This window comes from Mastomys coucha, unplaced genomic scaffold (genome assembly GCF_008632895.1).
Source record: "Mastomys coucha isolate ucsf_1 unplaced genomic scaffold, UCSF_Mcou_1 pScaffold21, whole genome shotgun sequence".
Classification (NCBI taxonomy): domain Eukaryota; kingdom Metazoa; phylum Chordata; class Mammalia; order Rodentia; family Muridae; genus Mastomys; species Mastomys coucha.
The window spans coordinates 116,702,825-116,708,923 of NW_022196904.1; positions in this window are offsets into that span (position 1 = coordinate 116,702,825).

The window sequence follows — 6,099 nt, forward strand, 5'->3', positions numbered from 1 at the left end:
CTACATAGTGAGACCTTGCCTATAAACAAAATACTTCCTTGGCTATGGTGAATTTAAGGCCAGCATGGGCTACAAGCCGGAAGAGGAGGAAGGGGAGGAGGAGAAGGACGAGAGAGTAAAAGCCACCTCCCCATCCAGATCAAGCTGTATCACAATTCTCCTGCTCACAGGAGTCTGACTTATTCCCACCTTTGGGCTGTGAGCAGAGCTGTCCTGAGCCTTCACTAGTGGGTGACCGTGTGGGCTTAAGTCTTCACCTCTCCTGGGTCCATAGCTAGGAAGGGGACTGCAGAGTCCTGTAGTGATTCCTGGACTCTTCTAGGAACTCTTCTTTTAGACATGGTCTCTCTATGTAGACCAGGCTGATCTCAAACTCAGACATCTGCCTCTGCCTCCCCAGTGCTTGTATTAAAGGGGTACACCACCAAGCCCAGCTTCTTAGGGACTTTTAAGTTGAGACTCCCTCAAAAGAAGAGAGGAAGGAGCAGCTGGAGAAATGGCTCAGTGGTTAAGAGCACTTGCTATCAGAGATTAACAGCCCACACTATTATTGCAGAGGACCTGGGTTCTCTGCAGTTCAGCGACACACATGGTGGCTTACAAACATCTGTAACTGATTTCAGGGGATCCAACACCCTCTTCTGGCTGCCTCAGGCCCTAAAGTCACATGTGGTGCACAGATATGCACGCAGGCAAAACCCTTGTGCATATAAAATAAAAAGTAGCCGGGAAGTGGTGGCACATGCCTTTAATCCCAGCACTTGGGAGGCAGAGGCAGGTGGATTTATGAGTTCGAGGCCAGCCTGGTCTACAGAGTGAATTCCAGGACAGCCAGGGCTATACAGAGAAACCCTGTCTCGAAAAACCAATAATAATGATAATAATAATAATAATAATAATAATAATAAATAATATAAAAAGCAAATTGAAAAGGTACAAGCAGGAAAAAAAGGAAAGAAAAACTAGATATCATAAAGAAATTTGTATACCACAGGAAATTATCAAGAAAATAAAAACAGTTCTCAGAATGAGAGGAAATGTAAGCAAGTCAAGTATCTGACATGGTCCAAGCGTCAATGTTCTACCAAGCACAGCTATAGCTGAACAGCTACAGAGGGCGACTCAGTCAGAAGACAGGCAAAGGATTCGAATGGACATTTCCTCATAGATACATACATGGCTGACCAGCTCTGTGAAAATGCTGTGTCATTCATCAATAGGGAAATTCAACTAGAAACCCCTGAGGGATGCTTATAACAAAAATAAGGCTGAAAAGAAAGTTTAAAAGAAGACTGAAAAAGAAGTCGGGCAGGTAGTTCAGTTGGCATGTAAACAGCCCTAAGTTCATCTCCCAGCTCTGGATAGATGAGGTTTGGAGACACATGCCTCTAATCTCAGCACTCTATAGGTGGAGGGGCAGCAAAATCAGAAATTCAAGGTCATTCTTAGATGTGTAATGAGTTCAAGGCTGTCAGAGGCCAGCTCCTGCAGTGTGTTCCAAGATCCAAGGAGGGGAGGTGACCATGTAAAGCAGGCATACACTCACATGCAGTTGGTGGATGAAGCAAGGCTCCAACTATTTTATTTTTTCTCTTAGCTCTTTTATACCAAAGACAAAAATCCTCTATGTAAGAAAAAAAAATCACCTCATAGCCACAAGTTACATATTCTCCAAAAAAACCATCATTACAAAAACAGACTAAAATCATTATATAAAGGAAAATTACATGATTATTGATTATATATTTTTCTTGTGAAACCCTACCTAGCTGAAAATTTCCCATCTATTTTTCTTTTTTTTTTCTTTTTTTTTTTTTTTAAGATTTATTTATTTATTATATGTAAGTATACTGTAGCTGTCTTCAAATGCACCAGAAGAGGGCATCAGATCTCATTACGGTTGTGATTGTGAGCCATCATGTGGTTGCTGGGATTTGAACTCATGACCTTCCGAAGAGCAGTCAGTGCTCTTCCCCGCTGAGCCATTTCTCCAGCCCTCATCTATTTTTCTTTCCACAAATTCATCCTAACCCCAAGGCAATACCTGTTTTGTGATTAACAAAGGTTAAGCAAGCCAGTCTATCATAGCTAGTTTTTCCTATGCTAGCTCACAACACTTTGTATTTACCAACAAACAAATCATTTATCTTACATCTTTTTATTTGAAACCTTTTTTTTGGGGGGGGGCAGGAGGGCATGTTTTATTTGTTGGTGTATATCATGGTTCTAGGTCATGTAAGACATTTTCTATTGGTTGTTTTGTTTTGTTCTGAGAGAGAGTTTCACTATACGGCTGTCTTGGAACTCACTCTGTAGACCAGTCTGGCCTCAAAGTCTCAGAAATCTGCCCTGCCTCTGCCTCCCAAGCACTGGGACTAAAACTCATGCAAGATGTCTTCATTTAAGTGTATATCGTGCACTGAGCCTTTCCTTCATATCCTCCAGCTTCCCTGTCCTTCTCTTCCCATTAGTCTACTTCCATGCCATTGGCAGTTCTAGTTCTTTCTTTTTCATTGGTTTTGTTGTAGGTGGTAGCTGTTGTCTTTGATTTTTCAAAACCTACTTTTATTTATTTTATGTACATGAGTACACTGTAGCTGTACAGATGGTTGTGAGGTTCCATGTGGTTGTTGGGAATTGAATTTAGGACCTCTGCTTGCTCTGGTCAACCCTGCTTGCTTGCTCCAGTCCCTGCTGGCTCCAGTCCAAAGATTTATTTATTATAAGTACACTGTAGCTATCTTCAGACGCACCAGAAGAGGGCATCAGATCTCATTATGGATGGCTGTGAGCCGCCATGTGGTTGCTGGGATTTGAACTGAGGACCTTCGGGAGAGCAGTCAGTGCTCTTACCCACTGAGCCATCTCACCAGTTCTACTCAAAACCTACTTTTAATAAGGTTTTTAAAAGTGTTTTAATCTCCCTTCTAGCCCATCACCCACCAGAGGTAGTGGAAAAGAAAGGTTATTAGGATATGGTGGGAGTGGACCTGCTTAGTTCTTTGGAGCAAATCCAATCTGTGTTCGTTATCAGGAAATCAGCAGTTCAGTTCACAGGAATTAACAGTGGCAGCTCTGTCCACTCGCAAACACCATCAGGATGCCACCAGTCCAGTTCAGCAAACATGAATCAGCAGTGGTGGCACGACCCAGCAGAAATAGCCTCTGCCAAATCGGTAAGAGTTAGCAGGAGTGACAAGGACCAGCACAGACACCAGGAGAAGCGCTCTGCTGTGCCTCTCTCAACAAAGGGAAGATCATCGAAGACAAAGACTCGAGACCAACAATATGTTGCAAAGAGACAGTCACTGTCTCTTGAGTCTTTTTTTTATACTCCCTTCAAACATCACCATATATCCTCCTACGGGTTTTGCCTCAGCAAAACACCACATGAGTCTGTCTTAGCAAAACTCCATGTTGAGTCTGAATCAGCCGACATCACTCTGCCAATTGGCCTGAGTCCCTGGAAGTGAAAAGAAGCTGCCAGAACACCACCAGATGTTTTTTGATGCATTTCTTTCTATGAAGTCATGATAAACGATGACCAGTAGGGAATGGCAAGGTATACCAATACTATCCAAAGAAATCCATTGTCTTTTACGTTCTTCTTAACATCACGTGTTCTTTCATGTGTTTGCATTAGCAAAACATCCTTTCACCTGTGTCTGCTTCAGGAAAACCCTTCTTCATGTGCCTGCCCCAGAGAAACACCATCCGACACAACCGACTTTCCAAAGAAACCCTTAGTTTTCACTTTAGGTAGGTTTTGAAAAAAATTTTATTTCATGTGTTTATGAGTGTTTTACTTGTATTTATGTGTGTATTTATGTTTGTATGTGTATCACATGCATGCAGTGCTCCTGGAGGACAGAAGATGACACTGGATCCCTTATGGCTTTAGTTAGAAACACTTGTGAACTGCCATGTGGGTACTGGGAACTGAACCTGATTGTTTGCAAGAGCATCCTATACTCTTAGCCACTGAGCTGCCTCTCCAGTGCCCCACTTCTACTTCTGTGTCATACATAATTTTAAGTATCTATATAAAATGTAGAATCACAAATAAGAGGAAACATGAAATATTTGTCTTTCTAAAACTTAATTTTCTTTTTATTGTTGTTGGTTTTTGAGACAGGGTTTCTTTGTGTAGCCTTGGCTGTCCTGGAACTCACTCTGTAGACCAGGCTGGCCTCGAACTCATAAATCCACCTGCCTCTGCCTCCCAAGTGCTGGGATTAAAGGCGTGCGCCACCACCGCCCGGCAAAACTAGATTTTTTTTTTAATTTATTTTTATTTTTATTTATTATATGTAAGTACACTGTAGCTGTCTTCAGACACACCAGAAGAGGGCATCAGATCTCATTATGGATGGTTGTAAGCCACCATGTGGTTGCTGGGATTTGAACTCAGGACCTTTGGAAGAGCAGTCAGTGCTCTTAACCGCTGAGCCATCTCTCCAGCTCCAAAACTAGATTTTTAAAGACAGGTTTCACTACATAGCTCAGGCTAGCTTCAAACTCACAATTTCCCTGCCTCTGTTTCCCAAGTACTAGAATTACAGGAGTGTTACTACACCAGCTCTGTTGCCCATTTTAAAGAAATGTTTCCTTGAGCATACCATTTCTATGTTGTTGTTTTGGTTTTGGTATTTTTGAGACAGGATTTCTTGGTGTAACAGCTCTGTTGTCCTGGAGCTTGATCAGCCTGCCTCTGCCTCCCAAGTGCTGGCATTAAAGGCATTCGCCACCACTACCCAGTGAGACAATTTTTTATGTAACCCAGGCTGCCCTCTAACTTGCAGTGTACCAAGGATGACCTTGAACCTCTCACTTCTACCTCCCTGTGCTGGGATTGAACCCTGGGCATTCTGTGCACCAGGCAAGCACTCTACTGACTGAGCTACACCCCAGCCTTGGTTTTCACCTTGGGAGAATTACCAAAAGATGGAGTTACTGATCGAGAGAATGGTTTCCTAGTTCTTGGGAAAAACTGATGTATTTATAAAAAGATAAAGAGAGGGGGATGAGGTATGGGGGAAGTGGGCCCATGCTGAGGCATTACTTCCCCCTGAGGGACCAGCCACACAAAGGTATAGTATAGAATAGAGTGTATTCAGGGCATGGGGAGGGGAGTTAAGAGGGCAGTAGAGGCAGAGAAAGGCAGAGAGAGAGAGAGAGAGAGAGAGAGAGAGAGAGAGAGAGAGAGAGAGAGAGAGAGAGAGAGAGAGAGAGAAAGGAGTAGAGAAGTGGAGGTTGGCCATGAGCACAGGGGCAGGGTGATGGGGAGAGGGGGGAAGGGAAGAGCAAGGGAACAAGAGAGCAAACATGCCATTTCTAAAATTAGTTTTGAGGAAATTCAGAACATATAGCCATAACCTCTTATCTCAAGGATACCGGAAAGACTTTATTACATGGCTTCTTGAAATCCATGAAAACCAGGTGTGCAGCATTTCTCTGGCCTCATAACCACTGAAGGCCATTCCTCCTGCACACAGGAGCCTTTGGGTTAAACCTGTCAGTTAATGGTGGCTCTTTGAGCAGAGCCTGCTGTGAGGAGTGTTCAATCACTGTCCCTGGGGCCAATTTATTCAGGACACAAACTTAGTTTGGACACTGATTCTGTGTGCATTCCTACTGGTCATTGCATTCCATACTAGAGTCTTGGAGGTAGAGTATGTAAAGAAATTACCTCTAGACTTCTGGCTTTGTATTGTGTGTGCAGAAAGCCATTCTCCAATCCCATTCCCTTGCTCTAGAACAAGTTCAATAAAGTCAGATAGACACATGAAGCCCATTGATGCACAGTAGGGACCACAGCTGCTATGAGTTTGGAAGTCAGGCCTTTAAAGTCACCTTGACAAATACTCAACTCTGCTGCAGCCCCCATACACTGCTCAATGTGTTTGAATGCTCAGTGACTAAGCAGTGGCACTATTTGAAAACAATAAAAGGATTAGGAGGTGTGACCTTGTTAGAGGAAGTATGTCACTGGGAGTGGGCTTTAAGATTTCAAAAGCCCATGCTAAGCCCAGTGTCTGTCTGTGTGTCTGTGTGCCTCTCTCTCTCCTCTCTCTCTCTTTCTCTCTCTCTCTCTCTCTC